Source organism: Triticum aestivum, chromosome 4D (assembly GCF_018294505.1).
Source record: "Triticum aestivum cultivar Chinese Spring chromosome 4D, IWGSC CS RefSeq v2.1, whole genome shotgun sequence".
Classification (NCBI taxonomy): Eukaryota; Viridiplantae; Streptophyta; class Magnoliopsida; order Poales; family Poaceae; genus Triticum; species Triticum aestivum.
In genome coordinates this window covers 212393368-212408158 of record NC_057805.1, presented here as the reverse complement: position 1 = coordinate 212408158, position 14791 = coordinate 212393368, and the positions used below count along the sequence as shown (strand labels likewise).

Sequence of the window (14791 nt, the reverse complement as noted above, 5' to 3'; positions counted from 1 at the left end):
TTTCAGACAATTGATGCATTTTCTAGGGTTTTCCCGGTGAAAAAACCGTAAAACACTGCTCGGACGTGACACAACGTCCGTTTTGTGTCCGAATTCGGCCAGACCTTGCCTGTGGGACCACATTGGCCATAACCACATGGTGCCAATAGTTGGGGTCATCTCATGCATGCCTCCACATGCACCATGTGCAAGCAGGACCATTCCAGTCTCCCGGAGGGCAAGTGTGAATGAGGTTTTTTTTTCGTTCCATCGATTGAGCCCAAACTCTGTGCACAACCTAGGGTGACTATGGCAAGCATGCATGACAAGTACCGTTGATTTCTGAAAATGGATGCATTTTCTAGGGTTTTCCCGGTGAAAAAACCGTAAAGCACTGCCCGAACGTGACACAACGTGCGATTGGTGTCCGAATTCGGCCAGGCCTTGCCTGTGGGACCACATTGGCCATGCCCACATGGTGCCAACAATTGGGGTCATCTCATGCTTGCCTCCACATTCACCATGTCCAAGCAGGACCATTCGGGTCTCCCGGAGGGAAAGTGTCAAAGAGTTTTTTTTCTGGTTCCACGGGTTGAGCCCAAACTCTGTGCACAATGTAGGATGACCATGGCAAGCATGCATGACAAGTACCATTAATGTCTGACAATCGATGCATTTTCTAGGGTTTTCCTGATGAAAAAACCGTAAAACACTGCCAGGACGTGATAGAACGTGCGTTTTGATTTCTGACACTCGATGTAGACTCTCATGTTAGGGTTTAGTGTTTTACTGTATTTTCACATGCGGTAAATCAACAAAAAATGACATGCATGCTTGCCATAGTGCTCTGAGTGTGTGGATACAAATTGGGCTCATTTGGTATACGTTAAAAGTTCATTATTTGAAATACATGTAGTTCACAATTCGAATTATTTTTATTTCATATTTTTTAGGGTATTTATTTCTGAGTGGAAATTTTTTTAGGGTATTTTTTCTCAGTGAAATTATATTTTTGAGGGGTACATTAGTAATTAGGTGGGATAAAAGTTGAAGTGGCCCACATCCCGAAGCCCACGTATTCCATGCACGTTCCCACGTCGATCAAAGGAGTAGTTGCCATATTGTTACACTTTTTCTAGTTCGTGCTAATCCCAATCTCCCTAAGCCCTCGGTGCGAGGAGCCCGTCTACAAAGGAAAAAAAGATTCTTGACGTACGCTGCCAGCAAGTTACGGAGACCTAGGAGATTTTCCTCTTATATAGTTCCGATAACCTCGTGCATCTCGCCTCCTATCGCCGCGTCCGACGAGAGCTCGTCCCCCGCATCCGCCGTCACGTGTTGCCGCCGTTGACGAACTACATCCACACCGCATCATCCCCTACTTCCATCTTCATCGTATGTGCAAGTAAGTTGTCCGCCATACCCCGTTGATAGCAACATAGGTTCTGCGTGTTTTAGCTAGGTTTTCCGGATCTGTTGTAATTCGGAGTGTTCGATTACATGCATTCCAGCCAGATGGCATAGAAGAATTTGATCTACTCTTTTTTCATGTTACAATATTTTTGTTTCCCTATCCGGCTAGATCTACTTAATCTCTCACGAACTTTTAGGTCAGATTGGTTATCGTTCATCTTTGGGATTCGTTTGTTTCTTGAGTCCATCCTGTTTGTGCTCTTTGTTGCTACCGTTTCCTCCTTCCGTAGGTTTGCACCACTGTCATACATGAGGGGTAGTACATGTAGTTAGTTTTTGTATGGACGACCCCATCAGTTGAGCCGACGGCCCATGTTACTTTCCGGCGATAGTGCATGTATGTGCTGAGACAGCTTCGACAAGCAGCGGTCGTCTTAAATCGTTATTACACGCTGATTTAGATGTAGTCAGTCAAGATTACAATGTTTGCCACTGTTGTTTAACAAAAACAATGTTGCCAAACTAGGCAAAACAGAGAAAAACTAAGTTTAAAATCTGAGTTCTTTGATTACCATAGTTTAGGAAAAACAATGTTGGCAAACTAGGCCTTTCTATTGCCACACAAACGACTCGGTGCAACAAATCATGTGCGGTCAATTAAATATTATGCAGTCAGATGTATCCATTTATAATATTTGTTGGCATAATTTCTACTTCATGTATGTAGCTTTTGCCAAAAGCCGTGTAGTCAATTGACCACTCAGCTTATGTAATTTAAAACCATAGTATTTGTTGCCAACTCATAAGAATACTGTGATTTTAGCATACTTAGGTTTTTAGTATTGCATTTATAAACACAACGTATTCTACTTTTGTTTGCTGTACTATAGCATTTGTAAACAAGTCTTTTGTTTTTTCAACAGGATAGACGAACTGAATGGATAAATTGTCCGCGCTGTTAAAAAATGGTGCAAACTGATGACCGCTCTATCTGGCGCTCAACGCGCTAGACTCGCCGAAACAACGTTGCGGGGCATGATGCAGATGCCATCGATTAAGATGCATACACTTTTGATAAGGTACACGGTTGAGATTTTTGAGCCCACCACGGGAAGATTCATTGTAGAAGAGGTGGTTGGTGAGGTGTCTCTCGGTGCCGTGGACGTTGAGTGCATCTTCAACTTGGACAACCTAGGACTGTCGGCATCAGACATTCTCAGTGAAGAAGGTGAGGACATAAAAGACCGGGTGCCGCCTCAATTGTTGAGTAAGTCTACTGGTAATATCGTCATCGATGATCTCATTGCGGACATCATTAAGAATAAATCCGCCGACGACGATTTCCTTCGGAAAGTAGTCCTTGTCCTCCTAGGAACAGTCCTTGCTCCCATGTCGAGCAAGATTGTCCCAAAACAGTACTATGCATTGGTGGACGATGTGAAACGTATTTCCAAGATTAATTGGAATGCGTTCACCCTCGATGTTCTCCTCGACCGCCTTCGCGTTGTGAGGAAAGGCAAACACACCTCCGTCAATGGCCGAGGGGCAGTTTAGCACTCTTGCAGGTACACCTACCAGACTTAATTATAACATTGTAAATTTCCTTTAACATACCAACTTTATGTTATGTACCAACTTTATGCTATGTATACTACTAACTATAAATCTTTTTATTTATGCAATACTTGTACTGGGAGAAGGTGCAACCTCTGGAAGGTGATTGTGTTTTCAATCCAAACTTGTGCATTCAATCTCTTATGAGAAATTGGACTGAAGCTGCAGCTAGTAGGAGAGATCGTTTTGATTATGACAACGGTCGCGGCCGTGGTAACGCCAAGGTATTTCAATGCGTTCTGTCAATCTTACATATTTGTTAAGTTAACATGTTTGTTCTGCTTCATGAGATGTACTTGTATTTGACATGCAGGTGGAAGATAATATTACACAGGAATATAGGGTACAGGAGGCCAAAGTCCCACAAGATGCTCCACAAAAGGCAAAACCCAAGCCCGCTAGTGTCACCGCAAGGAAGTCCAAGGCTGCGATATCCGCGGATGAGATGATGAAGGCTATACTGAAGCGATGCATGGAATACATACACAAAGAGATGAGGCAAATCCCTGATCTAGTAGTAGAGGTGACACACCGTAACCTTTATGTTTACAGTATGGTTGTAGTTACAAAACTAGGCATGCATTAATTAATTTATATTTGTATCGCAGAGATTGTTGGAGAAGTTGAACAAAGAAGGTGTGATGTACAAGCCCGTGGGTGTAGAGGCATCCGGTAAAAATGATATAGATGATGATGAGGCTTCGTTTAAGAATGGTCCGCATGAAAAAAGGAATTCATGGAGAAGGATGACAATGTGTCTGACGCTTCTGAAGATCCCATCATTGATCTAACGTAGCCAGAGGAAGATGTTGCGTACCAGAAAGCTGTAGATGAGGAAGTATGTTTTGATATTTTAATGTTGTATTTCCTTGTTTCATATTTTTAGTGTTCATGAAGTAAACCTAATTTTTTTTGTGCCTATCAGAAAACACCAGCTAAGAAGAATGTTGACAATGGTGCTGCACCTACTAAGCCAAACGATGAAATTGGTGCAACACCGGACAACCCTTGGATTGTTGGTAATTCTTCTGAAGCAGGTTCATCGGACATAGACATTAGTGCAACTTCTGTCACCAACTTCATGGCTAAGGCAAAACCAACAAAGGCTGAAACAAACGGGAAGGAAGAGGACTTTACGCCCGGGAAGCAGAAGCAGACCCTTCGCAAGAAATTTGAATGCCCATATGCACTTGACAAGCCGAGCAGGCGTGCCACCCGTGGTACTCGACCATCCGGTACTACTACCGTGAGTAGAGGTACCGTTACTACCTTTCTTACTCCGTTCTTTAGTACTATTGCATGTAATCACCATTGTTGACGTTCATATATTTTCATGCAGCTTTGTTTAATGAGAACAAAGTGCCGGAGGTTGTGGCAGATGAGTTAACGCCAGAACTAATTGATGCAGCTGTTTCATTTGTGGAACTAACTTGCAAGAGCAAGAAGAACATGAAAAAAAGAGTTTACTACAATGCTAGTGGTAATGCTCTGAGGTCTGAAAGGCTTCAACCGGTACTACAACATAGATGGCTGTCGGATGATGTAAGTGAGGGAGTCCTGGATTAGGAGGTCCTCGGACAGCCGAACTATATACTTTGGCCGGACTGTTGGACTATGAAGATACAAGATTAAAGACTTCGTCCCGTGTCCGGGTGGGACTCTCCTTTGCGTGGAAGGCAAGCTTGGCAATTCGGATATGTAGATCTCCTCCCTTGTAATCGACTCTGTGTAACCCTAGCCCCTTCCGGTGTCTATATAAACCGGAGGGTTTAGTCCGTAGGACAACAACAATCATAATCGTAGGCTAGCTTCTAGGGTTTAGCCTCTACGATCTCGTGGTAGATCAACTCTTGTAATACTCATATCATCAAGATCAATCAAGCAGGAAGTAGGGTATTACCTCCATCGAGAGAGCCCGAACCTGGGTAAACATTGTGTCCCCCGCCTCGTGTTACCATCCGCCTTAGACGCACAGTTCGGGACCCCCTACCCGAGATCCGTCGGTTTTGACACCGACATTGGTGCTTTAATTGAGAGTTCCACTGTGCCGTCATGATAAGGCTTGATGGCTCGTCTTGTTGTCAAGGACAACATTACCTCGGGGGGAGCCCTGGCTGTAGGCCAAACTCTCCGACTAGGCGGCTTCGTCATGACCGCCCGTTCGGCCGTCGCGCCGACGATGACTTCTCGGGTCATCAAAAACAGCCTCCACGTCGGCCCGGGATTCGCCGAGAAGATGGATCCAATAGAGCTCTCTTCCTTGAATGAGCTCTTGGATCACATCGCCGCCCTGGGAGTCGCTACGGACTATGATCGGATCGGGCTTAAACCCGACCAAAGGGAGATTAACTCTCCGCCGGTCACCCATCAGATAGCTGTGGTGGAGGAGCAATGTAGCGATTCTTCCTCTGTTTTGAGGACAAACTATGTCCGGATTCCCAAGCTCTCCGAGCCGGATACCCGTCCACGGGAGGACATGGCCCAAGCTTCGAACCTAGAATCAGACAGCGGGCCCGAATTATTGGGCAACGTCCCGGAGCCCGAACTGCTAAGCTCGAAAACTCCTCCGCCCCTGGGTCTCAGATCGGGTCAGGGTTTGGACCTAAATCTACCCACCCACCCAGACATATGTGATCTTTCCCACATTAGACAAGAGCCCCAAGAGACAGTACATCACTATTGGGCCAGATTCCTCCTTGTAATGAGCAAGGTCAAGGACTGTCGCGAGGAAGACGCAATTTCATTCTTTTGCAAAAATTGCACGGACAAGGGAATCCTCAACGCCATAAGTCGCCATGACATAGCACACTTCGCTGACTTGGCGGCCATAGTACAGAAGTACTGTGCGATGGAAAGCGCCTGGAAAACCCAAACAAAATTCTGGGATCCTCCGGCTCTCACTAAACCCCCCGTCCGAGCTAAAAGGGTGTACTCTCGTAAGTCATCCGATCCAATTACAAAGAAACCAAAGCCCACTACAGGGCGTGGAACTGTATTGGAGGGATGGCTCAATGGGCCATGCAAAATTCACAGTACAGCGGATACCATGCCACAACAGCCTTAGAGCATGTTGGATACTCCGGCAGGTGGCCAAGAGCGGCGAGGATCTCCTCATCAACAATACAACAGAGCACCATCCCGTGGAAAATAACAATACAGTATTGACAGTCTTCGAGACCTTCGCCTCAAATAATAGGCGCAAGCGAGCACTCCGCAGCCTTGCCGAAGTCTGCCACGTTGCAGCAATAAATCCATGGAACGACACGGCCATAACCTTCAATGCCAGTGACGAACCTCAATTCCGAACAGCCCGAGCACCAGCCGCTTTGGTCCTTAGTCCAATTGTGGACGGCTTCCGGCTTACTAAAGTGCTCATGGACGGTGGCAGCGGATTAAACCTCATCTACGAGGAAACTCTTAGCAAAATGGAAATAGACAAGAGCCGCATTGAGCAAAGCAGCACGACCTTCAGAGGAATCATCCCTAGTCGGGAGGCACGATGTGCGGGAAATATCACACTAGATGTGGTATTCGGCACGCCGGAGAATTATAGGTCCGAAGAAATCACATTCCAAGTGGCCCCGTTCAGTAGCGGATACCACGCCCTTTTAGGGCGGGAGGCATTCACGATCTTCCAAGCTATACCCCATTACGGGTACATGAAGCTCAAAATGCCCGGGCCCAATGGAGTCATCACTCTAGCTAGTGATCCGGACATAGCACTCCGCGCCGAAAATAAAACCGCCGCACTAGCCCTCGAGGCGTTATCCGAAGCCCTTGCGGCCGAAGAACTAACTGCGCTGCGCTCCATAGTGGATAGGGACGACGTGATACTCGACAAAAGACCCAAGTCCACCTCTTTTAAACCAGCGGACGAAATAGTCAAATTTCAGGTCCACCCAACGGACCCTACAAAAACAACATCCATCGGGGCACAGTTGAACCCCACAACAGACGCCGCACTGCAGGAGTTCTTGCGCGAGAATTGGGACATCTTCGCCTGGCATCCTTCAGACATGCCAGGAATCCCACGCAGGCTGGCCGAGCATAGCCTTAACATTCTAAAGGGGTTCAAGCCGGTCAAGTAGACTCTTCGGCGTTTCTCTGAGCCTAAGCGACAAGCCATGGGAGAAGAGCTAGCCAAGTTACTCGAGGCCGGATTCATTAGAGAAATAAAACATCTGGACTGGCTAGCAAACCTGGTGATGGTACCAAAGAAGGACAAATCCTGGCGCCTATGTGTCGATTTCAAGGACCTTAACAAGGCTTGCCCCAAGGATCCCTTCCCCCTCCCCCGCATCGATCAAATTATCAACGCTACCGCAGGACACGACTCATTGTGTTTCCTCGACGCATACTCCGGATACCATCAAATTAAGATGGCGGAGTCCGATCAAGCCGCATCTTTTTCATTGTTCGTTCTGAGGTGGATTCGAACCACTCTCTCCGTTTGGATTTCGAGTCCAAAAGGCCCGGCGAAAGAGGATTTTCAGTCCTATGCCCGCTGCCAGCCAGAACGGGATTTTTCCACTTCACACCCACACAATCGGGATTTGATGAAATAGCTACGTTTTTTTCTTATTTGATTCGGATACTGTCAATCTACTGTCCATCTTTCTCTTTAGTTTTCTCCTTTCTTTCTCCTCAACCTATCTCCATTGGATGGACTTACGAAATAATAATATCTAATCTCCCCATCGCGGTTAGGATCCCATGAACCAGGAGCGCCAGCACCGGTTCCTCGATCTTCCTACTGGAGTTTATCACTCCATACGACCCCTTCTGTTTTAACACCATGCCCTTTGGGCTCAAAAACGCCGGTGCAACCTATCAACGCATGATTCAGACATGCCTGGAAACACAAATCGGCAAAACAGTGGAGGCATGCGTAGACGATGTGGTCATCAAAACTAGACACATCGAATCTTTAATAGATGACTGAGGCTTACGTTCGACAATCTCCGAACATATGACATCAAGCTCAATCCGGAAAAATGCGTTTTCGGCGTGCCCGCCGGAAAGCTCTTGGGCTTCATCGTTTCCAATAGAGGAATTGAAGCAAATCCGGCTAAAATTCGAGCTCTGTTACAATTGGCTATCCCAACAGACCTCAAGCAAATCTAGAAATTAACTGGATGCGTGGCTACCTTAAGCCGCTTTATCTCCCGATTGGGAGAAAAGGCACTACCTCTTTATCGCCTTCTTCGACGCATTGAACACTTCGAGTGGACGGATGCGGCCATGGCCGGATTGGAAGAAATAAAAGCCGTCTTGGCCACCAACCCAATCTTGGCCGCGCCAAATGTCGGCGAACCAATGCTGTTATATATAGCGGCAACACACCAAGTTGTAAGCGCAGTGCTCGTCGTCCAACGAGAGACGGACGGACATAAGTCCCCGCTTCAAAAGTCGGTATACTACGTATCCACTGTCCTCATTCCATGCAAATCATGGTACCCACATTATCAAAAGATAGCATACGCGGTCTTCATGGCATCCCGAAAACTACGACACTACTTTCAAGAGTGTTCAATTACGGTGGCCTCCGAAGTACCACTCAATGACATAATAAATAACCGCGATGCCACGGGCCAGATTGCTAAATGGGCTATCGAGCTCCTCCCGTTCGACATAACATACAAACCATGGCGAGCCATTAAGTCACAAGTACTGGCTGATTTCGTCGCCGAATGGACAGAAGCCGAACTCCCTAAAGAGTACGGCGCATACTCTAATTGGATCATGCACTTTGACGGCTCTAAGATGCTGGCTGGTCTGGGGGCAGGCGTCGTCCTGACATCCCCCACCGGAGATACAGTCCAATACGTACTCCAAATATTATACACAGACTCCAACAATGCAGCAGAATATGAGGCCCTGTTGCATGGTCTCCGGATGGCAGTCTCCATGGGCATTCAACGCCTAGAGGTGCGTGGGGATTCGAACCTCGCAATATCTCAAATAAATGGAGACCTTGATGCCAAGGACCCAAAAATGGCGGCTTACCGCAACGCCGTCCTAAAAATGTCAGCTCGGTTTGAGGGGCTTGAATTCCATCATGTGGTCCGAGAAAACAATCAAGCGGCGGATATCCTCGCCCGCATCGGCGCTAAGCGCGACCCTGTCCCACCTAATATCTTCTTGGAAAGGCTGTTTAAGCCATCCGTGGTGTGGGAAGGGGATACCGGCAACAACAGTCCGGATCCGGCCACAACGCCAGATCCCGAACACTCTGACGTAATCAGAGGCCCTGCCACCGAAACAACACCTTCGGCCCACATGATTATGGCTGTCGTCGCCCCGTGGACAGAACCCTTCTTGGCTTACCTAACTAGGCAAGAACTCCCTGATGACCCAAACGAGGCACGTTGCATTGTGCGGCGGTCTAAAGCCTACAAGGTCCACGAGGGAGAGCTTTATAAGAAAAGCGCTACCGGAGTACTTCAAAGGTGCATCTCCGAAGAGGAAGGACGGCAACTTTTGGCAGAAATTCATGCTGGACTTGGCGGCCACCACGCCGCAGCTTGGGCCCTTGTAAGCAAGGCCTTCCGTACAGGTTTTTACTGGCCGACGGCCCGAGCAGACGCACAGGACCTCGTTCAATGTTGCGTCGGTTGCTAGCTTTTTGCAAACCAAAGCCATATGCCACCTACCGCTCTCCAAACAATCCCCATTACTTGGCCCTTTGTGGTCTGGGGGCTCGATATGGTCGGACCCCTTAAAGGGGGAAGCCATAAGAAAAAATACCTATTGGTCATGGTGGATAAATTCACCAAATGGATAGAAGCCAAACCAGTTAAAACGGCCGAGTCCGGACCAGTGATAGACTTCATATCCGGGGTTGTACACCGTTACGGCATCCCCCACAGCATCATCACCGATAACGGCTCGAACTTTACAGCCGACGAGGTAAAAACTTGGTGCAACAACATGGGCATTAAGCTCGATTATGCCTCTGTCTATCACCCTCAAACTAACGGTCAAGTCGAGCGAGCAAATGGTCTTATCATGAGCGGCATTAGACCCAGATTAGTACGGTCCTTGAAGGAATCAGATACGCACTAGGTCGAGGAGCTCGACTCCGTACTATGGGGGCTGCGGACCACGCCGAATTGCACTACCGGATACACACCGTTTTTATGGTGTACGATGCAGAGGCGGTATTGCCCTGTGACATCATTCATGACTCACCTCGAGTGCGCATGTACGAAGAGAAAGAAGCCAAGCTTGATCGGCAGGACAGTTTGGACGCCCCGGAGGAGGAGCGTGACGTGGCAAAAGCCTGCTCCGCATTCTATCAGCAACAGGCTCGACGGTATCAAAGCAGAGAAGTACGGGCCAAAACTTATGACGTTGGCGAACTCGTTCTACGCCTACCGGAGAAGAAAAAGGACAAGCTCAAGCCCAAATGGGAAGGTCCCTTTGTTATTGACAAAGTTCTGACCGGTGGAGCATACCGTCTGCGGGATGCATCGGACAATCGACTCGAGCCAAACCCATGGAAGGCAGCCAGACTCCGAAGGTTCTACGCCTAGTGCCGGACTCTGTGTTCGTCTCCGTACCTCCGTCAATTTTTTTTATATATCCATTATCTGTCTTTTCTTTCTTTCTTTTCTCCCTTTTTCTTCATGGCCTTAAAAGGTTAAAATGTGTCTTGACTACACAATCTTGACGCGCTAGGCGTGCTCATTATACCTGGGGGCTTCTTATACAGAAGCTTAATATAACTATGCTCCGGGCTCTATGCCCCCCGCACATGTGTTACTTTTCCACATGTACCTTTTCTTCGCCATTATATGCATCGATATGACTTAAGTTTTAGCCAAGTTGGGTTGCCTGGCTCTTGTGTTTATGCCCTACGTTCCCGTTAATTCGGCTAGGGCATAAGGGGAGCACCTCTGCGATTGTTACTGCCGGGTCAGCCGGATGTGTACCTCAGACTGGGTGAAGCCGAAAGCTAGCATTCTTAAGGGAATATTCGGTCAGTGAACAAAAGATGACTTTTACTTATTTCAATAAATGCCCCAGATGTTTATATCCTGCATCTCTTTTCGCAGTTCGGACATGCACACTAATGCATGCGTACCGAGGGAAAGGAACCCTTAACGGAACTATTCTCCCTGGAAGATGTTTCTTACTATCCATGTAATATAACATAGCTAGTTGGGTACTTGTCTGTTGAAGCACTTATGACCCCTACGCCTGGTTTCCACGCGTACCCCGGTTTTTACATAACTGAGCGGGTATTCGGATACACTCCGGACTGTCGGGTCCGGAGGTCGAAGCGAAAAGGTCCGCCATGACAAATGATTTACAATCCGGCTAGGGACAATATATGTCAATTGAAGTACACAGTCACTTAGACTGACTAAATTCTTCTTCTATACCATCCAACAGGCTGTCTAGCCTACAATCCTGTTGGGAATACTTTGCGGCTAATTTCACCTGGTCATACACCAAACTGACGGGGATCTCTTTCCCATCAGACCCCACAGGTCCGACCTCGGCCATGTGGTTCGGGTCAGCCTTGGTATATCGAGTCTTCACCATGGCCCAGGCTTCCCTTGCACCTTGTCGGCAGGCAGATATCTTCCATAATCGGAAGCGCCGCCGTGCTCCCTTGAGCATCTCTACAAGCTCCCCCATGCCTCCTGGCAGGGAGGCAGAGGGCCACAAGGCTTGGGCTGTGCCCTGCATCACCTGCCGAACTTGTTCGTGCAGTTGTGAGAGCTCTGGCAGAAGATCACCCGCAGACCCGGGCATCTCCTCTGCGGGACGACCCGTCAGCATACCTACAGATATAACTCTGTTAGATGGTTTCTTCGCCGAACTCTATAAAAGTTCATTCAAGCACTTACTAAAAATGCCGCGTCGAAGCCTCTTATTCTCCTTTACGGAGTCAGCAAGCTGGGCCCGAACATCTTTTAGTTCAACGCCCAGCCGGGTATTGGCATCTTGGAGATCATTTTTCTCCCGCCTAACCTGCATAAGCACGTGCTCGCCAGCCTTTAGCTGTCGTTGAGCATGTTGCTCATCCCCTCGCACGACCTCCGGATTCACTCCGGGATCATCTGCAGAATCTATTGTTAGATTTGCATGCATGCCGAATACTAACTGGTACATGTCTTTCTTTTCGATAGAAACAAGTGTTACCAGATGGGGCCTTCTCGGACTCCTTCATTGCGGCAACTGCGGCCCGTAGCTGGGCTTTGCACTCCTCCAGCTCTTGAGACAACTGGGTATTCTTCTCCGTAAGAACCTACGCAAATAATGATCCTTAAATCAGTTGTGTCAACTGTTTCAAGTCTCATGGGCTACTGATATACATAATTATCAGATTTTCTTACCCGTATATCCTTTACATACTGGTCCGTGGCTCTGGCAAGACCATTTTGAGCAGCTCGGGTGTACGTGTCTCCTGAGTTGAAGGCATCGAACGCCTCTTCAAAGAAACCAGGGTTGCGGAGTACGGCCCAGCGACGCCTGTGATTCATGGCACTCCCCACTTCGGAATTCGTAGCGGACAGCCTATCTGCATCCTCTGTAGGAGGAACATCCGGTGTTGTCCCCACGTTATCATCTGCCTCTGAGTCCGGCTCTGGAGCCCGGCTGGTGGACGCGTGGCCGACAGGCTCTCCGGATACGGTCCGGCGAGCGTTTTTCCTGCCAGGAACCATGGACGTTATTATATTTTAAAGACGACAACCACGGAGCAGGGTCCTTTTTCATACCTCTGCGACGGCGTCTCAGTCCTGACCGCCTTCCTTTTAAGCCTACCCGGTTTCGGTGCCCCTTGTTGGTGAGTCACTGCGGGTTCGGCATGGCGTCCCGAGGGCCTTCCCTGTAAGACACCATATGTGTGCGGTAGGTGAAGTGCAAAAAAAGGGATCCTTCTCGGAAGTTGGGACTCCGGTTTTACTTACGTGCGATGCGGGGAGCAGTCCAGGATAATCGGCTATGATGGCCACCAAGGCACCATCGCAGCTTAACTGATAGAACGTCCCGTCGATGAGCTCCACAAATGTGTCCTGATCTTCTTTGAGTCCGGGGTCGAGGGCCCGGTCAGGGTCCTATGGTTGTGGAGACGGGCTGTGGACCTCCCTCACAGCTTTTCGCAGTTCCTGCTATGAAATAGCAAGGTAAATACTTATGACGAAGAATGCGGGAAGGTCTGGGGTAAAAAGTAGCAGCTCACCCAATTTGGGGGGTTGTACATGGAGAATCCATCCCGTGGCTTAATGCGGATGAACTCCTCTTCCTCTCCTTTATATAAACCGGACAGTATTTTTGCTAGAGCAGCGACGGAGTCTGGACCTTTACGACCGCAGCGGGTGGCATCGTCTTCTCCATTGAAGTGCCACATGGGTTGTCCCCGATATTGAAGTGGCTGCACTCCCCGCATTATACATAGTGACATAACCTCGATTATGGTCAATCCTGATTTAGCCAGCGCTTTTATCCGGCCCATCAGGTAAAGGACCTCTCTGTTATCTTCCTCCTGGGGGCTCCGAGGGCGCCAACTGCGGTGTTTCTTCAAAGGGGCGTTATTGAACTCAGGAAGCCCCATACGAATAGGGTCCGGAAGGGAGACGTCCTCCATATAAAACCACTCCGAAGGCCAGTCTTCGGATGTCTTCTTCGGAGTACCGGACAGGTATCCGGTCCGGGCGATGCGCCATATCTCGGCTCCGCCCACTTGATATATTGACCCCTCCTGCGTACGGTGTACGAGGCAGAATAGCCTCTTCCATAGCTCGAAATGAGCTTCATAGCCCAAAAATAGCTTGCAAAGGGCGACGTAGCCAGCGATGTGTAATATGGAGGCGGGAGTAAAGTTATGCAGCTAGAGGCCGTAGAACTCCAGGAGCCCGCGGAGGAATGGATGGATTGGAAATCCAAGTCCCCTTAATAAGTAAGGGATAAGTGATAACCCACAAGTATAGGGGATCGCAACAGTTTTTGAGGGTAGAGTATTCAACCCAAATTTATTGATTCGACACAAGGGGAGCTAAAGAATATTCTCAAGTATTAGCAGTTAAGTTGTCAATTCAACCACACCTGGATAACTTAGTATCTGCAGCAAGGTATTTAGTAGCAAAGTAATATGATAGTAGTGGTAACGGTAACAAAAGTAACGGTAGCAAAAGTAATATTTTTGGTGTTTTATAGTGATTGTAACAGTAGCAACGGAAAAGTAAATAAGCGAAGAACAATATGTGAAAAGCTCGTAGGCATTGGATCGGTGATGGAGAATTATGCCGGATGCGGTTCATCATGTAACAATCATAACATAGGGTGACACAGAACTAGCTCCAATTCATCAATGTAATGTAGGCATGTATTCCAAATATAGTCATACGTGCTTATGGAAAAGAACTTGCATGACATCTTTAGTCCTACCCTCCCGTGGCAGCGGGGTCCTAATGGAAACTAAGGGATATTAAGGCCTCCTTTTAATAGAGAACCGGAACAAAGCATTAGCACATAGTGAATACATGAACTCCTCAAACTATGTCATCACCGGGAGTGCTCTGATTATTGTCACTTCGGGGTTGCCGGATCATAACACATAGTAGGTGACTATAGACTTGCAAGATAGGATCAAGAACACACATATATTCATGAAAACATAATAGGTTTAGATCTGAAATCATGGCACTCGGGCCCTAGTGACAAGCATTAAGCATAGCAAAGTCATAGCAACATCAATCTCAGAACATAGTGGATACTAGGGATCAAACCCTAACAAAACTAACTCGATTACATGATAGATCTCATCCAACCC

At 47.8% G+C, this 14791-nt stretch overlaps 1 long non-coding RNA gene across 1 annotated transcript; it reads left to right on the top strand.

The window, feature by feature from the left end:
• Window positions 1–1186: 1186 nt before the first annotated feature.
• Window positions 1187–4696, top strand: LOC123099850 (uncharacterized). The gene is made up of 7 exons (XR_006448254.1): window positions 1187–1384; window positions 2316–2957; window positions 3093–3230; window positions 3320–3529; window positions 3615–3844; window positions 3932–4262; window positions 4346–4696. It is a non-coding gene; the product is annotated as an uncharacterized lncRNA (long non-coding RNA).
• The last annotated feature ends 10095 nt before the right edge of the window (window positions 4697–14791 follow it).